General features: G+C 40.6%; 1 long non-coding RNA gene across 1 annotated transcript; it reads left to right on the forward strand.

The window, feature by feature from the left end:
• Window positions 1–262: 262 nt before the first annotated feature.
• On the forward strand, window positions 263–19,111 carry Gm31650. Its single transcript, XR_381402.1, has 4 exons — window positions 263–348; window positions 1,025–1,136; window positions 14,147–14,341; window positions 19,051–19,111. It is a non-coding gene; the product is annotated as a predicted gene, 31650 (long non-coding RNA).
• Window positions 19,112–19,898: the final 787 nt, after the last annotated feature.

Below are 19,898 nucleotides of genomic sequence, written 5' to 3' on the forward strand. Positions count from 1 at the left end.
CACTACGTGTACATAAACACAGAAAAAGAAATGACTGACACCACGAATGCTTGCGTTTGAATCAGGGCTTACACTGGAGCTGGCTCTAATGTCTGGAAACCAATTAGCACACTTCAAAATGACTATTTCCCCCTCTGTTTGACAAGTTTTTTCCCCCCATTGGTTGAGGAAGAGAGGCCCTAAGCAAGGTGACCAGGAGAAAGACTAAAAATAAACCGAATCATATGGCACTCCTGAAGGAGTCTGCAGTTTGCAGGATGCAGCGACAGATGAAGGCACAGGCTGGTCTGCCGCTTTCACAGACAGTAGCTTCCTTCGATGGCAGAGACTGAGACAACACTGTGGCTGGTAGGAGCACCTGGTGGGTGTGGCACTGGCTGTGGCAGAGAGCAGCACAGGCTCAGGGCTCTAGATGTTGCTCATGCAACTTCAAGCTTGGGACACAGAGGCTACGGTTTCTCTGCAGTCACACCTGAACCCATAGGGTACCACTCTCTAAAGTGAGGGGTGAGCCGAGAGAGAGATGGTAATTGTGACTAGCTCCTGGCACCCTCGCTAGATACTGTGTGGGAGAGGGATGCTGGGCAGTGCCTGCTGTTGCCGGCTCTCTCCTGTTCTTCGCACAATAGCACTTTCTGGTAATTATTTCCTTTCAATTCTCTGTGCGATAATAGCCTGCAGGGACTTGAAATCTTTACACTTCGATGTTCATATCTAACACCATGGAATCTTGATTCATTTCTCTTAGCAAGGCTACCTTGAGTGGCTGTTTTCCGCACTCCCCTACAGAGGTCCGTACTCCTGACTTCTTTGAAAGGTGCATATTTTTTTTAGCCACTACTTCCTTTTCTCTTTTTCCAGCTTATCTTTTATTAAATAAGAACCATAGTTCTCTATTTGTTTTTCGCAATAATGACCATGGTTTACCAGAAGGCATACATGCTACGTATCTCACATTGTGATCAGTCTCCTGAGTCATGCTTCTGCAGTGAGCTGTCACATCCCTCATGCGCTTGTGTTACAGGCTTCCCGGTGGTACTTTTCAGTCTCCTCTCTACCCTTCTGAAGGCACATTGTGAACATGACTACTGTATGATGACCGCACTGGCCTGGAGGCCTGGTTCCTACTCTGTAAGGTATTACAAATGGTGTGCTCTCCAGAAATACTTAAGAGTTCATTTGGGTATGCAACAGCTGATGACAGAAAACTGGCAGTTTAGATTTTTAAGTGAGCTGAAGAGTCATTTAAAACAATATATTTAAAGATAGCTACAGACTTAGGAATATGAAGGAAGACCGGTTCCTGGTCTCCAAATCCAGTTGTCATTGGTTTTAGGTTAAACCATATCCATTCCACCTGAAAGATCTCATGTGGAAGTCCCCAGCATCTGTACCTGGGACATGACCATATTTAGAAATAGGATTGCTGCCGCTTAAATGGGTTGAGAGGAAGGCTATATTGGAAGGAGGTTTCTAGCCTAATGTGACTGCTAGTTTTTATGAAAAGGAGTCAAACGCACAGCATGGTTCTTGTTTTGGTTTTGTTTGCTTGCTCTCAGGCTTTTCTCATAAGCACACAGAATTTTCTTCATGTTACTCCACTCTCGAACTGTATTCTGACAATAGGTGACAATATTTGTTAACCAACAGAGTTAAATAAAATAACACATATGTATTAACACACACGTGCACGCGCGCGCGCGCGCGCACACACACACACACACACACACACACACACATGCACAGAGGAATCCGTATCATAGCTATACATTCTTTTGTGATAAAACAATAAATTGCTGACTTTTAAAAAGTCTTTAAGGGCTGACTTTGACCTGGAAGATTGAGTTACATAAAGGACTTTTACCCTAGGCTGTTGAATTTTTAAGCATGTGACTTAATGAGGTTTTTTATTTTTGTGTTTTCCTCTGATAAACATAAAATCAACCCTTTCCTTACATCCTTGGCATCCTTACAATTCTTGACCTTTTAATTCAAGATCCCTTTATCAAAGGATAAAGATGAGGGTTCGTCTTCGCTTGTTCCCTCACATTCTAGAAATTGTAAAAGCATTTGGACCCGGATGCTGTAAACAAGGAAGCTCTCCTCCACTGCAGCCTGTTTCTCTGGCTCTTCACTCAGGAGACACCAGGGACAATGAAACCGGAGAGGCACAGACAGAAGCAGGGGACTGTCTATAAACACACAGATGAGGATTTCTGAAGAGAAATTGTGGCATAAAAGAAACTGAACAAAACCCACATGAGGAGGAAGTTCCCCAGTGACAACGTGGAAGCCATCCTCAGAGGGGCAAAGCAGACAACTGCACTTGTGGCTTGAGAATGGGGTTTGAGAAAAACTGAGAGTTTGGGGAAAGCTACCAACATGGCCATCCAGTTAGACCATCTGCAGAAAAATGTATAGTGAGTGCAGCACTGGATGAAACTGAATAGCATTTAATGTGTCATTGTCATAATCCAACCATCTATCTTAGACCACAGGACGGGGAATAAAGCTAAAGTGCTGGCAGGAAATATGTAAAGAATTATACAATGATGTGTAAGCAGTATCAAGTAGAAACCCCCCTAGCACAACTGCTTAGTTATGGTGGCTTTGTCCTTTGTTCTAGAATTGGGAGCTGTGGCTTTGGGGGCTTTTGCTCTTTTCCCTCAAGACTTCTTTTTCTTTGAATATTTTGGATCTTCTGTGGTCACAAGGGAATGTTAAGATGGTGCTTCTACTTCTGTGAAAAGTACAACTGAAAGTTTGATAATCATCTCATTTAAATCTATAAGATGCTCAGGGTGGCCTGGGCTTTGGGGCAGCATTAAGTCTTCCCTTCCATAAATGTGGAATTTCTTTCAATTTATTTGGGGATTCTTTAAATGTTTTAGATTGGCACTGTGTCCACTCATTGCATGTGGTTCTTTGTGATACACAGGCATGCACACACACATACATGTATTTATTATGTGCTATTTCAACTCTTCCACATGCCACTGGCCTTAGCTTTCCCCCCTCTCTCCCACTAGTCTCCTTCTTCCATTACACAGTTCCCAATCTACTTTCATGTCATAGATACATGATTTTATGTATCTATATAAAATCTAGGAAACACAAATGAGAGAAAATAGATCCTATTTTGTCTTTCTGAGACTGAGTTAATTTGCATAACATGATTATCTCCGGTTACATCCTACAAATGACACATTTCCATTCTTTATGCCTGAAAAAAAAAAACTTTCCTTGTGTATGCATCCCACATTTTTATGCCTTCTTAAGGGGACACCTGAGTGGGTTATGTAGCATAACTGTTGTATACAGGGCTGCATTGTGAGCCTAGCTGTGGCCTTGTATTACTTCTGGGTTCTTATGCTCCAGTAAGTGAGATTGCTTTTATAACTTTCTTTTCCGTTTTTGCATTGTCTTTAGCCAAACAATAATTAAGATTTATTTTACTTATATTTATGTATTTGTGTCTCTGTAACTGTATGTCATGTGTGTGTGGGTGGGTGGGTACCTGAAAAGGGAGGGTATCAGATCCCCTGGAGCTGATTTATAGGTGTTAGAGCTGTCATGTGGACACCAGGAACCTAGTTCCCAGCTCCCTCCCCCCCAGCTCTCCAAAGTCTGCTTTAATGAGTGGGTTTTTGTATGGTGCGGCTTTGCTGAACTGAACCTGTTCTTTACTTCCTAGGTTCTGAGATGATTATCCCCCGCTCCACCCACGAGTCTGTCCTTACAAAAGGCTCATTTGACTTCTCTAACTTGGACAAGGGTTAGTTTTGAGCTGCCTGCTCTCTCTGGCTGGGCCTTTCAGGGTTGTGTTCATTAGGAGTGGTAAAGGTAACTTCCTTGCCTGAGTCTGAGGCTCATTGAGTGGGATGTAGCCATGAACTTTTCATCCGTGACCTTTATTAGTTATGACAATTTCCTTCCATTTCTAGTTTTTTTTTTGAGCATTTTTACCATGAACATGTGCTTAATTGTGCCAAGTATATTTTTCCTCATTGATTGGGATGATTGTGTGATTTCCCCCCTTCATTATATTAACATTTTTTCATATATTGAACCATGATACATCCCAGAAATAAATCCTGCTTGGTCGTGGCATGTGGTCCTTTAAAAATATTTAAAAAAAAAAAAGAAGAAATTTGGTGTCTTTTTAAAAATACGCTATTCTACATGTTACTTTTATTCTTGAGAATTTGGTAAATACATATATTGAATTTTGATCATTTTCACTACTATTGAAACCTTTTCCACTAAACTCCTCCTATCTTGATCTCTCTCTCTCTCTCCCCCCCCTTCGATCCACTAGTTTTAATTAGTGTTGTTTTCATGAGCATGAGTTGGGGTTATTTACTGGAACATGAACAACTTATTAGCATCTATATCACTGGGGAAAAATGAGATCCCCTCTCCCAGTACCCATTAACTCTTCATTGTCCTTCGGTGAGGAGCAGCCCCTTCCCCAGGCATGGGGAAATACTGAGAAACCTAGTCTTACCCAGCTCTTACATTGATAACCAAAGCTGCAGTGGGTTCATGGCTCTGTCACACCCAGGAAGCGCTGTTTCCAAAAGACTTCCTCCCAATTACTGGCCCTTCCATTCGTTTGAGCCCCTCCTCCTTGATGTCCCTTGAGCCTTAGAGGGGATGGCATTGATGTCCTATTTGTAGCTGAGCAATCACAGTTGCTTATTCTCAACACTTCTACTACTTGGCTGTGAGCTTCTGCATATTATCTAAGTGAGACAAGCCAGGGTCATATGGACAAATGTCACATGTTCTCTCTTGTATGCTGAATCTAGCATCCAATTCTTAGACCAGTGTGTTTAAATTGGACTCCCCATAAAGATCAGGAAGCTAGAAAGGTGTCATTTGAGAGTGAGAGATGTTGAGGGGAGAGGCCTAGGGAAAAAGATAAGGCAGAATGCATATGATACAAAGGTAGAAAGGGAAAGCTTCTAAGTACAAAGGTTAGTCGGGTATGAGACTAAGGTATAGAAGAGAAGAGGGTGTTAGGAAGGGTTAACTAATCCTTAAGGATATATGTAAAAGCTTTGTGGAAATCTGCCATTTTATAAGTCTATTAATAGATACACACGCACGCACACACACACACACACACACACACACACACACACACAGTTTTAATTGAGGTCCCTCTATGGGCAGATAATGCTCCTCCCTGAAGCCTAAAGTTAGTAAACAAAACCTCTAGGACTTGTGGTGGGAAACCCTCCTATAAACTGTTGGACAAAGATGCCCCACAGGCCTCAACACATTACAGGCTACTGCCAATGCCACTGGTGTTCAATCAGCATTAGCTCCTAGGCTCTATAGTTGAAGATACCATGCACGTGGATTGCAGGACACTGGAATTAAGCCAAGCCTGGCTGGAGGTTTTGCCTCTGATGGCTAACACATTTTACCTCCACCACAGGCTCTCTGTAGTTTATGACAGCGTCTGCCATTTGGATTACTCTTTATTATGACATTTTGAAGAAATAAAGACTTACGGGATGTATTTTGAGTTAATTTTGGGAAAATATACTATAATGTCATTCTTATTCATTTATTAATTCACTTAAATATTTTTAGTGTCTATTATACCCAAGACCTTAGCCCATTCACTGAGAATCCCATGTTAATAGCAATGCTATTAATCACTGGAAATCTGCTCCTAGCAAAACATTTACAAGTAATGTGGAAAGAGAGGATTTCCCTTCCTTCCTCTTCATCATTATATTCTTTGTCCACCAGTCTGGTGGCAATTTCTTTTCTCAGTAATTTTGTGTAATTTTAGTATCTTCATATTTAACCTTTCAATGGCTGTTTTTCTTGGCTCATCTCTCTGAACTTTGCAGAATTCTCTGAGGAATGAAGACTCTAAAGATGTCCCCCATCCTCTGATACCACCATCTCTGAGATGGCTTGGGTCCAAGTATCTGTTTTGTAATATCTTCTCACTAGCTCTTCCTCTGCACTCAAACCTACATCTTAAATTAAGCAGCATTAAATCTGGCTTCCACTGTACTCCTAGGTACACTCTAAAACATTTGTGAGGGCTAATATTCATTGATAAGTTGCATGGCTTTTAAATTACCTTTGAGGCTTGAGACATATGTGTCATAAAGTGCTTGACATACAGGCATATGACATAAGGGTGCTCCAGAGGATTAGCTGATGGGGGAAAGATAAGCAGCAAATAAGGGCAGCAGCATCCATAGGATGGACCTTAGATGGAATCAAAGGAAGATGAACCATGGTATTCATTTCTCTCTGCCTCCTGAACACGGAATCAGAAACCCCATGCTTTCACCCATGTGTTCTCTGCCACGATGGATTCTTCCTTTTTCAAGCTTCTTTTTGTCAGATACTTGGTAACAGGGATGAAAATAGTAATGAGCATGGCTCTGTATCTACTCTGGTAACGCTGTGGTGCTGTTTTTATGCTGATGGTTTTAGATCCATTTGCCCACCCAGACATCTCCCTCTAAAAGCAGCATTTACATGCACCCAACTGCTAACCTGACATTTCTATTCCCTACATGTATCTCAATGTAAACATGCTCAGAGCACAGCCCTAATGTTCTCTCACTAGCCTCTCCTTAGTATTACCCTCTACCAGGAGTTGAGGGCAGATGGCTGTATTCCACCTGCAAATGCCATTAGTTAGCAGGGTTTGTAGTGTTTCATCTCCTTCCTAGCTGACTGCAGCAGGCTTTTCATCAGTGAAAAGCATACAAAAATTGTGTAGCACACCAACAGCCTTGACACCATAACCCTAATGCAAAGCCTTCTGCTTCCAGTATTGAAGCATATGCCCAAGTATCTCTCCCTCAATTTTACATCTGTCCCAGGTCCACAGAGCAAATATCATCTCGAACTATCTATCTGAAGTTTTTAAAGAAATATTTTAAGATGTATTTTTATTTTATGTGAATGAAAGTTCCACCCCCTGTATGTATGTATATGTGTGTGTACCATGTGCCTGTTTCCTGTGGAGACCAGAAAAATAGCTTGGTTCCCCAGAAAATGGAGGTATAGACAGTTGTAAGCTGCCAAATGGGTGTTGGGAACTATAACTGGGTCCTTTGCAAGAACAGCGATTCTCCTAACTGCTAAGCTGTAGCTTCAGACGCCCTTATGATTTTTAAGGCATAGTTTTAGCAACATAGAAAACGCCCTAAATTACATCTGTATACTGTTTACCATTAATATATTTTGTAGATAGCTTATTAAACTATAACAATCTGTGAGAAGGAAGTTTTAAATCCCAAGCAAACACCATGGATGTTAAGTGTAGAGCTCAGTACAGCTGACAAGTGTGTGTCTAGCTAAGACCATGATGAGGTCAGCTGCCCAAGTCCTGCCCATCTTCTCCAAAGTAACCAATGCCGGGACCACTTAGCCCTTAGATAAGCTTCCAACGCTGAATATGTTCCCTGTGCCTTGGTCATGTCACTGTGCATGCTATGTCTTTATCCTATGCAGTTGAAGCTCGCGTACCTTGTTGCTGTGTGGGATTGCACTGTGGGCATGTGCCACCCTTGGATTTATTCTAATGTTTGTCGGGATTGACTAGAGTCTCCAGAAACTGTCAAGGACAGTCACTCTGAATACATTTGGTTCCTGCCATCTGGGAGCATACATACACATCACTCTTGGATGTAACAAAGGCAAAGAATTCTGGAATGGGAATTTCTGGGGAATTAATGATTATCTTAAGTGAACACCAGTGACATGCAGCCATTCCATCTAGCCTCTTGAGTTGGACAAATGCTTCCCACCCCACCCCGCATTCTCATTGTCCTTGATGTGTCTCCCTCCATCTCTCTATGTCTCTTGTTTCAGCCCATTTTGGGGAAGAATGTAAATGGTATAGATTGTAATATAATTTAAATATAATTTGTATTTTTTGATAAGATTATATAGAAAGCTTTTAAAAATTCTTAGTTGGCTATTTGCCCCAAAGCACACAGTTAGCATTTTTTCAGTTTTTCAATTGAACTATTTATTATTATTATTATTATTATTATTATTATTATTATTATTATTATTTTGTTTTTAAAATTATTTATGTATACTGAATACTATATTTCTTTTAAGACAAAATTGAAAAAAAAGACAAAATTGAATGCAGACACACATATGCATGTGAATGTGTGTCTGCCTGCATACATTATGTGATTTGATGGTCAGAAGTTTTTATAGTGTAAGAATAGATCCTTTTTCTATTATGATACGTACTTGTGAATTTGTCTAGTTTTTATCTATACGTTTTGCTTCTTCTCGTACTGGTTTCACTATTTTGAAGCTTATCCAGATATGGTCTCAGCCAGTTTAGGCTGCTCTGACACACTGTGCTGCCTAATTATAGCCCCAATTGGGAAGAAAATATCTCTATAATATTGGACTATAAGCAAGCCTGTACAGCATTTTCTTAATGATTGATGTAAGAGTCCCCATCCCATTGTGAGTGGGCCTACCCTTGGTCTGAAAGTCTTGAGGTCTGTAAGAAAGTAGTCTGAGCAAGCCAGGAGGAGTAAGCCAGTAAGCAGCACTCCTTCATGGCCTCTGCATCAGCTCCTGTCTCCAAGTTCCTGCCCTATTTCAGTTATTGTCCTGACTTTCTTCATTGGTGGACTAAGGTGTGAAAGTATAAGAAAAGCCCTTCCCCGCCCCCAACTTGCTGTTTGGTCATGGTGTTTCATAACAGTAATAGAAACCCTGACTAAGACACATACCATGAGAAGTTTCACAAACATCTCACTTGCTTTTAAAAGTTCTGGATTACAAGTTATGCAAGACTCAGATGTTGGTCTCCATGTTCCCTGAAGGTCTTCTAGGCCATCAGGGGTTGTCTGTACTCTTCACCCAGTGATATACAGAAATAATTTCTCTGGGGCTTTGCAAAAGGGGTGTTAATCCCATTCCAATAGTCCCATTCTCTTGACCCAGTAACCAACCATATATCCCCACCTTTAATAGCATAACACCCAGGATTAAACTTTGACACAAGAGTTTTACAGAGAAATCAGCCCTCAGTCCTTGGCAGATATAGTTCACATGCCATGTACTTCTCTCATTTAAAATATGCCACCTAGGAGTCTGTGTAGGGTTTTGTAATGCATGACCTGTGCAACCGTTGCAATCACTTTAGATTTGTCCCTTGACATCTCAGAATCTTAGCATTTGGTAGGCACTGTGCCTTTCTTTTTCGCCCCATAGCCCAAGTCAGCCACTGGCTTGTAGTCTTTTATGACTGGTTCCTTTCATTTTGCCTAACATTTTCAAGATAGATCTACACTCTAGGTTCTATCAGTATTTCAGTTTCTCTTTATTACCAAGTTATATTCCACTTGAAATGTAAAGGATGTAAGTCCAGTTCCTCCATTCCCTAAACTGTGCCTTACATCTTCCTATGGCTAACACTATGATGGACACCCATGGTCAGTCTTCTGTGTGGAGCTGTTTATAGTTCCTTGAGGCAGGAAAAGATGAGGGTGCCTCAGAGGGTCCCTGGGCCATTCTGTGTTCAGTATTCAGGAGACAGGATGACTGACGTGCATCCGACTGCATGAGAGTTCACATCTTGGTACTTCACCATCTCTCATTTACAGCCATCTTGGTGGAGGTGACAGTTTCATCTTACTCGGACCTTTACATTTCTCCAGTGAGTGCTCCACAGTGCATTTGTCTTGTACTTTTTGACTATTTGCACTTCTGCTCTGGAAAAATGTCCATTGAGATGCTGTGCCGACTTCAGCAGAGTTGTCTTTATTACTGTGCTCCTCATAAACTACATGGTTTGCTAATATTTACATTCAGAGCATTGGTCATCTTTCATTTTTAAAATTCAATCTGCTAAGGCACAAAGGGTTTTAACATTAATGAAAGTCCATTTTATTATTAATTTTTATATTGTAGTTTGTATTTTCGATGTCACATCGAGCAAACTATTGCCTGCTTTAAAGTAAAAATGATATATATCCACGTTCTGGAAAGAGTTTTATAGCTTTAACCTTTAATAAGGTCTTTGGCCTAGTTTTACTTAATTTTTATATATGATTTGAGGTGAATATCCAATTATCTCAGGACAGCTCATTGAGAAGACTATTTCTTCCCCATTTAATTGTTCTGGTGCTATGTCTGAAAATCAATCGACAATAAACATGTGGATTTATTTCTGGGCCCTCGGCTGTATCCATCGATCTGGGTGTCTGTCTGTCCTCAGGCCAGGGCTGAATGCTAGCATCCACTCCCTTGGACTGCAGCTCCATAGTTTATTTGTAACTGATAGGTGTGAGTCCTGAAAGTCTGTACCTTTTAAACGTTGTTTTGGCCCATTTGGATTGCATGTGAGTTCTTTTGGGTCATGGTGTTTCATCACAATAATACAAACCCTAACAAAGACACATATGTAAGAAGTGGTTAATTTGGCAGCAATGGTAACTGGTATTCTGACAGGGTCCTGTATGAATCCACAGGACAAGGTAGGAGATGGTGTCACCCTGGTAATGCATTATATGATCCCTGGTTAAACAATACCATTGATTTATTGAGATGTTTGATTTCTTTCAATCATTTTTATAGTTTTCAGAATATAAGTTTTTGTTTTGTTTCTAATTAATATATTTTCAGTGCTGTTTTAAATGACTTGCTTGCTTAACTCAGTATTTAGAAATTTCAGTGGCAATGTGACGGATGCTGATGTCGTTGACAGTATTTGGCTGTTGCCTTAGACTCTCATTCAGACAAGATTATATCTACAATGAGAGGTAATTCTACTTCTTCCTTTCCATACTAGATATCTCTTATTTCTGTTCTATGTAACTTCCCTGCTCAAACCTCCAGTGAGATAATAAGTAGAACTGTCAAGAACAGGCTTCATGATAGGATCTAAAGCTACAAACCTCTTATCAAAGAGCAGGTATACCTTCATTCACCAAAACACAGAGTATATAGCACTTGAGTTAAATTCAATGTATGTCCTGTTGAGTTATTAGCAGATAGATACCCTTTGCCAGGTGAACATCTTTCCCTCTGCTCACAGTTTTGAGGTCTTCATGTCAGGTGGCATTTGTCAGGGTTCCTGTCTATTTTGATACTCATGTTTCTTGTCCCTAATCTTATTAACTTAATAAATGACACAATTAATGGTCCACATATTAAACAATATCCTGGAATAAACTCTATTTGGCTATTGAACCCATTTTTATACATGCTTTAATATTTAGCATGCTTTTAATTTGTTCGTATTTATATTTGTAGAGATGAAACTTGTTTTCATTTAATCCAGGAGGGATTAAAGGAAATCTTCATTGGTGTTTCCATTGCTGTGATGGAACACCATGACCATAAGCAACTTGGAGGGGAAAGGGTTCATTTTTCTTACTCTTCTATATCAAAGTTCATCATTATAAATAGACATGGCAGGAACTTTAACCTGGAGGCAGGAACTTAAATAGAGACCATGGAAGGGTGCTGCTTATGGTCTTGTTCCTCATAGCTCACTGCTTTCTTATAATACCCAGGGCCACAAGCCCAGGGATGGTACCACTGTCAATGGGCTGGGCCCTCCCACATCAATTTAAAAAAAATGTCTCACAGGCTTTCCTATAGGACAATTTGGCAGGGGAATTTTTCTCACTTGAGGTTCCCACATGACTTTTGCTAGTGTCAAGTTGGCATAAACCAGCCAGCACCAGAAGGTACAGCGCTAGACACCCAGGCCACTTTCTGAGCTCACACAGCTGGAAAGCAGATGAGAGTGATACAGAAATTCAGCACACTGTGAGTGCAGCTGACATATGTGGCCACAAAACCACAAGTTCTGAGTGAGACCAACTGTATTGACTGTGACCATGACCTCACAAGAGCCCATGACCATCTCAGAAAGGGCATTTACTCAACAGAGTTAATCTCAAAAAAATTGTGTCAGGTTACTTAGAGAAAGTTTCACTATACCAAAAATACTAATCAAACATCCTTCTTTGCTGCCCAAAGGCAATCATCTCACAAAGTAAACACGAAGCAAAACCTCTACACCTTAAAAATGTATAATTTCTAATTGTCATTATGACTCAGTAAGGGGATGAAGAAGGTGTGTTGAGAATGGTGTCAGGTTTTAATTCTCTGCTGTGAGTGTTAGGGCAGCATTTCACCAGTGCCTGGGATATGGCTCAAAGCTGCTGCCATCTGCCTTTACATAAAACTTTTCATCATAACTTTTATTTTGGCTGTATTTTAGTTAGTTACTCCAGTTTTGTACTTTCCACTTCCCTTGATGTCTGGAACAGTGTTGGGTATTTGCTAATGTCATTTGTTAAATGCATGCAGAATTAGTTTATCATGTCCAAACACTATACAAATATGAAATGCCAATGATGATGGAAATCACATTAGATTTTCAGTGAAAGCATTAAATTTAATGACTCATTATAGTTTTTTATTTTTTTTTAAATTTTTTTTGCCAGTTCACTAAGGGTCACGTTTGTATGCAAATTAAAATATACAGTTGAGTCCTTAATCATTTATTCAAAACCATGGTGATGTTTAGACACAAGGTTAGCTTTGCAAATCCATACAGCATCTATGAGTACAAGCCAAGGCGGAGAGTAACATGGGTCCCGAGGGATGTCGATACTTATAATCTGAACACCGAACCTGACCAGGACACCTTTGAAATGGAAAAAGAATCAAGTAAGAAGTAAGTCAAGCTCCTCCCAGACAGTCACCTATCTCAAGGACACACCCAAAGTCAGCACCAGACTGAATGTTTCTTCTAGAACAGTGAGGAATGGCTTACTCTTTCTGACTTACCAACTGACGTACAGTGGCAAAGGCTAGCATTTCTTTTGGAAAGTAACATGGGGCTCCTTCTATGAATGCAGTTGTTTCATTTACTTTGTTTGGAGAAAACAGGTGAACAGAAAGCTCAGTTCAAAGCAACTACAATGCTGTCTTCACAGGTCAAAATTTCAGCCTGAGGCCTCCAGTGTTCCCAACATAATCTGGAGAATCCAAACTTCTAAGGTTCTACTAGGTTTTCCTGAGTCTTTGCAGTGAACATGTGGTTTACCAGTCTCCATGGCTACAGATAACTATCATTAAAGACGCTGTAAATGGACACCCTGGAGTTCTTAGTAAGAGTAAGAGCCCACGGTCCCAGGATCTTATGCTAAAAGAGGCTAAGTCAAAAGAATCAGGGATTTCTTTCCACATCTCAGCTCTGATAGGTCAAGACCATAGTAGATGTTCCATTACAGGCAAAAGGACTGTGGACATCATCATAGGTACCTTAAATTGATGAGACAGGCACACACCCAACAACACTAAAGACATTACAGCCAGGAAGCAGAGACATGACACTGGGTGGAGAGTCAGCATAAGTACTGTAGCCTTCCCTTTAAAAGTATACAGTGCCATACCGTAAAGATCATGTGTCCTCTGCAAATAAATACTAATGTAGTACTTTGAATGCATTTCCTTGCTACCTGGAAGTTTAGATTAGAATTTTCTTGACCCTCAGAAACAAAGATAAGCCTGAAGAATAATAAAAGCATGTACCATAGCAAGCAGGGTCATCTTAGGCATACCATCTGGGATCAAGACCAATAGTCTCACACAGTGGTGGAGTTCAGCTGCACATGACATAAGCTCCCAGAATCTAGAAGTTACCTTGGGGGCTTAACAATAACCAGGGTACTGTTATCCTTTTTTTTTTTAAATCTGTCATTTTTTAAAATGCTGTTATGAATTTAAAAATGCTTGATGTGTAATTGTCCTCAGTGGCTTCATGAAGTGTGTCCCAGGAACACTGGCCACATCATGGAGACCCAGTGAGACTTGACCTGTCCTCCACTCACTATTCACAAATAGGAGAAACTTACACAGGGAAGCCAGAAGTAGGGGTGGTATGAGTAACCCCACAAATGACTTAGATCTTCCCTAATATCTGTCTCAAACCCAAATAAAGCTGCCTCCAACGTCAAGGGAACTTGAAGAGCAGCCTGATTCCCCTATAGAGTTGTCAGGGAAAGCAACATTGACAAGTGAGACGTTTAGGCCACTGCAGACCTATGTGTTTCCTGGACTCATTCTCAAAGCTTACAAATCTTTCACTTTTCTTTCCCAGGCCTGCTGGTCCACGGTTAGGACCTCTCATGCTGTCTAGGCATGGCTTCAGACTGTCCAAGGCTGCTTCATCATTGTGCACTGGTCACCTACTAGAAGCCAGTAGCTGTCGCCTATCCTCCACTGCCATTAAGCAGCAACATGACCAAGGATCCTAGCAGACAAAGTGACCCTTGATGAAGGAACACAGTCGTAGGTAGGTGCCGCTTGTCTTCTCTTGGCTTCTGGATTTTTACTTCCCTACAACTCTATTTCTATTAAACAGACAAACAAAAACAGAAATGTAAAAAAACACACAGGGAAACAGCCAAACAATAACAAACCAAAACAAAATAAGCAATCAGGGTACACCCGGCTTAGAAATCATCCATGAGAGTATGTCCCCCAACCATGTCACATGAAGGAAGAGTCAGGAATCCAGACAAACAGAGAGTTTGAGGAGAGAGTCCCCAATTCCAAGAGTGAGCTGTCAGAGAAAGAAAGAAATCAGAAATGTGCCCAGAAAGAATCAGAAATGAAGAAGATGGGAAACACTGAGAAAGAAACCCCACGGAGCAGTGCCTTCTCCTTGTGAAGCTGTGCCGGCCACTGGGGACAGCAGCATCTCTGAGGGAGACCTGTGGAAGGAACAGAGAGAGAAGCTTACAAGTTCAGTTCCAGGAGGAGGGGTGGGGAAAAATTCATCTGTGATTAGAACTCATTGGACACTATGAGAAAGGTATTTGTTAAGTGTCGTCAAAGTATAAGGAATGTGTGCTCATAACCCTGCCTTCAGGGTGTGCTATACATGCAAAGTATCCTATAGGAAAAAATTGCCACTATTAATCTAATTTTGGAGAGAAAGAAGTATGGGCTCACAGGGGCAGGAAAGGTTTAGCCTTCTGAAGACTAAAAGCTAATTTTGCTGGTAAACAGCACAGAGTTTAATTAGCAGGTTTTAAAAAAAGGAAATTAAGTCAAATAAATAAGAATTTGGGTCACCAAGTGGTTGATAATTAAAGAATGAGGTTGTCACTTTCAATGATACTTTTTTTTAAATTTAATTGTTTTACTTGCTATTTAATGTGTGCACTGATTTGTGAGGTACAGTATTATAAGGTAATACTTGTCTATACTCCTCAAGGTTGAAAGAGGCAGCTTTATCACTACCTCCTAAAATGTTATTTCTGCTAGAATCTTCAGACTCTGCACTAGTTACTCTTAAAACCCAGTGAATTGTTAGTCAGCCTCGTTTCTCAGTTATGGCTTGGGGATGGCCACAAAGAGAAAGCATTTTCTTCAAGAGAGATGGTCATCGCCACAGTGTAGGACATGTGGGCTTCAGGAAGAAGCCAGGTCCTCAGCGAGCTCTGCAGGCTGCTTGGGTCTGGCTAGGAGTATAAACCTCACACTTCACACTAAACTCACAAAAGCCTAGAGGGGTTTTACACACCCCTGCCCCCAGATCCCTGGACGTCTTTATCCCTGTTTTGGGGGGCACTCTCTACCATTAGCCATGCTACTATCTCTCAGAGGTTACTTGTTTAAGTATATTTCTATACAACATAAACTCCACTTTAGAGGACAGTTTGCTAATACCTCTATTTTCATTTGTAGCTTAAGATCCATTTATATAAAGTACAGCAATAATTTACATACATTCTTAGAGGTAATGTATTCCTTCTTACTGCTCTATACCCTCACTTATTGTCTTGAATCAATCTGCTGGAATAGTTACCGGCATAAACTATGGTTATGATGTATCCTGGGTTTTGTCCATATGTAGTCATTTACTTAGTTTTTAAAAAGCAATTGCCTAGGGTGTTTTATATGAGAATATAAATAATAGCAGAAATAACCTCATATAATTCTGGTGTGATGGAATCCACCTCTAATCCCAGTTTATGGGAAGCTGAGGCAGGAGGCTTGCAAATGTAGGGCCAGTCTGGGCTACAGAATAAGGCTAGCCTGGACAACTTAGAACCCTAGCTCAAAAAAAAATATAATATAATATAATATAATATAATATAATATAATGTAATATAATATAATATAATAAAAACCTTCAATGCGTTAATCAACAAATGATTTGACACATAAAACACTTATGATATTTCTGAGCATATAACAAGGTATACACTAGTTATGAAAGTAACTATTGTTATTCTGACATTTGTTTCTACATGATATAGAGCATTTTGCATACCAGATACACTAGTAACACAGATATTTCTTGACAAATTAAGTCTTCATATATACATTGTATTGATAAGGAGGAAACAGTTTTATGCCCCCAGTTCTATTGCTTCTGTTAACAAGGTTATAACAAAGACTACTTAGATTAATAAATACTGATTGTTCTTTATGACCACACTTGGGGCTGTAGAAAGAACATGCCACATATATGTTGTGTGACACTATCAGTAGACACAAAGTCTAATTTGCAGATTAGATGTCCAAGGTTAAGGTCATAGCAGGGCTTTGCTCCCTCTGACACCCGTGGGTGACTTCTCCTCTGCCCCCTTAGTGCCTCTGGGAGCTTGTTGATTGTGGTGCCTCCTGGCATGGGGTATAGGATGCCAAGAGCTGTTGTCACACGGTATACACTTGGCATACCTCTGATTTCTCCTCACTCTGTGAGGATGTAGTTTATCCTGGATCCTGAGCTCATCTTAACATGACTGGTTCTTAAGGTGTAGGTAGCTGTTTCCTCTTATTAAAGCGTTACCTCCTGGGGGGAAATTCACAAGGACACAGGAAGTAAGTAAAACTCAGGAAGCTCAGAAAGTCATAAGATAAAAGATTCACTAAGATCCTCCCGGGGTTGTATAAACAGTTTCTGGGGAAGGAAACTCTACCTGGCTGAGCAGCCTGCAAGTACTGGGTCTCTAGAACAACTTTCATGCGTGCTCCCGTACTGGGGTGGGCTTCATGGGATGTAGCTACTTTTGGTTCATTTGTGTTGTGGTCCTGAAAGCAATCCCAGGATACTATAGATTCTTTAAGCTAGACTTGAATTGTTTTGTAGTCCTTAGTTCCCTTTAGATGAGCAGATGTTCGTCCATGTCTCCTCTGAATAGTCCCATAATATATCTCCAAAGACCATATCTGTAAAGAGGGATACCTTCAGCCATGCTGTCAGGGCTAAGGCCTTGACAATGTTGTCTGAGAGGATGAAACTTGACTCATAGTTGTATAAACAGTCTGTGTCCCACTTTCAGCAGAACTGTCCTACATTAGTCCCGGGAAGTTCATTGGTCATCCTCCCAGTGGTTCGTCTACTCTGCCGTCCTTGTCATCACTCACCAAATGATATAGAAACAGTTGCCTCCTCCCCTGTCCTCAGCCTGCTCAGAACATGGTATTTTTTCTGATTGGACCTTCACATAACTATCACATAGAAACCTAGCCTTCACTTCTTTTCTGTGCTAGGATCACTGTCTCCTACATTTTCTTTTCCTTAACTAATTCTCATTTTTCTTTGCTACACATTCCCTATTGAGTTTTTAGTTGATTGGCTTTTGAGGTAGTGTTTCACTATATAGTCTTGGCTGGCCTGGCCCTCCTTGTGTAGACCAGACTGGCTTCAATCTCATAGGGAACTGCCTGTCTCTGCCTATAGAGGACTAGATTAAAGGTATGTGCTACCACTGTCTCTTTACATTAAAAAAAGGGCACGATGGCCAATGTTTTGCAATCCTTGGACTGTTTTTAAAGTTCTTTCATTCTGTTTGCACAATCATTTCACAACTTGTCTAGGTATAGAATTTAAAGGCAGGCCCTTTCTTACTATGTAGCATACAGGCCTTTGTTCTTCAAGTTTTGATCTCTCATCTGGGACTGACTTTTTTCATGTCCATCTCTGAGAAAGTTTAACAAATTCTCTTATAATTGCCCATCAGAAGACAGATCTAGAGCACACACTTAGTTGGACTTGGACTAATTCAGTGTCTCCCCAGTCTTCTTGTCCCCATCCTCGGCATTCTTTCACACGTGACGTCTTTGCTTATTTTAAGTGCTGGATTTATGTTTTCATTCTCAATGTCGTGTCATCTCTACTTACACCATACCAACAATTGTACTTGTTTCCACTGAACTCACCTTTTGTGTTGGAAGCTGCTTTTATATACTGAGAAAGACCTAACATGTCTTCCAGTAATAAGTTATCAGGCTGATTGAAGCTTCGGAAAACCTGGGTGTGACTGGGCAGCTCCTTGGTACTGTTGTAGGTTGGTTCATCTAAGACACTGTCAGTCATTCATCTCAGGACCCTGAATACACTTGGACGAAGCTAGGGCCAGACAGTTTTAACAGAGACGGATCCTTCAGTCTCCTGCTTTGTGCATATATCTGCATTGTACATTCCAGTGGCTCAGCAGCTAATTACCATGGGAACTGCCTTCACTGTCAGAGTTAAAAGACCACCCTCCTTTTAGCCTCTTGTTTTACTTCTTCACATAATAAAATAAACCTGTGTTCTGGTTTAAGAGTTGCTAATGAACTGATGGGGATGTAAAGAGGGTGATCAAGAAATGGTGATCAGGGAAGGGTCTATTCACACACAGCATCTTACTTTCCTTTACTCTTAGTGAGACCTGCAAGGTCCCAATATTTAGGTGACTTCTATGGATCCTTCAATGGACACCTCTTTGATGGCAACCTATGTAGGTATTTTATTTGGGGCTTTGCTGCCTACCTACACCCACCCCACCTCCCCCTCTCTTCCTCTACCAGCCCTCCACAACCCCCCAACATACCTTTCTCTACCCACATGTTACCTTCATCAGTTTAGTGTCTGTGGACTTAGAGAATATTTTTAAAAAATTTTTCCACTATGTAGAAAGAATGTTTATAGCTATGTGGTCATTCAGCCTCTACCAGGAATAAGACAATGAAGGTTATTTTGTATTTTACCTTTTCTTTTAGAAACTGGAGATTTGAGCACATGATAACCATATGCTCTCCCACTGAGCTGGACACCCCCTCCTACAGGTATTCATGGTTTTCTCTCTTGTTTGTGGTATCTAACATAACTGGAATATGTTTTCAACCAGAGGGAAGTCTCTGTGTTTTATTTTTGTTGTTTTTATTTTTTGTGTGTTTGTTTGTTTGTTTGTTTGTTTGTGGCTTTAAGTTACTCCAAATGGACCAGCAGGCCTATTAAAGTTTCCCTTTCCCAGTGACAGGTGAGAGTTCTCTTAATCTTAAAAATGTGTATGTTGGCCCTGGCATTCCCCTTGATCTTTGCAATACCAAGGGCCTCTCCTCTCATTGATGGCTGACTAGGCCATCCTCTGCTACATAAGCAACTAAAGACACAGCTCTGGGGGTGGGGGTACTGCTTAGTTCATATTGTTGTTCCTCCTATAGGGTTGCAAACCCCTTTAGTTCCTTGGGTACTTTCTCTAGCTCCTCCATTAGTAGCCCTGTTTTCCATCCAATAGAAGGGCAGGAGGAGGGTATAGGGGGCTTTGGGGATAGCATTTGAAATGTAAATGAAGAAAATATCTAATAAAAAATGCCTTAAAAAATAAAAAGAAATGTGTGTGTTGGGTTCAGTTTTACCGTTTCCTGTTTCTTCCTCTGAAATAGCATTGCTCTCAGTTTGGTTATCAAAACTACAGCCATCTGCCTGGTAAAACCCACAAAATGAAAAGTACAACCCCTGATATAAGAACTATGTTTTTTTTTTCCTACTGGAACGAGCTTTGCTTCCCACACCCTACAGTGAATATCTGAACAACCGAAAGACCCAGTATATATTACTGCGCCAT

This window comes from Mus musculus, chromosome 12 (genome assembly GCF_000001635.26).
Source record: "Mus musculus strain C57BL/6J chromosome 12, GRCm38.p6 C57BL/6J".
Classification (NCBI taxonomy): Eukaryota; Metazoa; Chordata; class Mammalia; order Rodentia; family Muridae; genus Mus; species Mus musculus.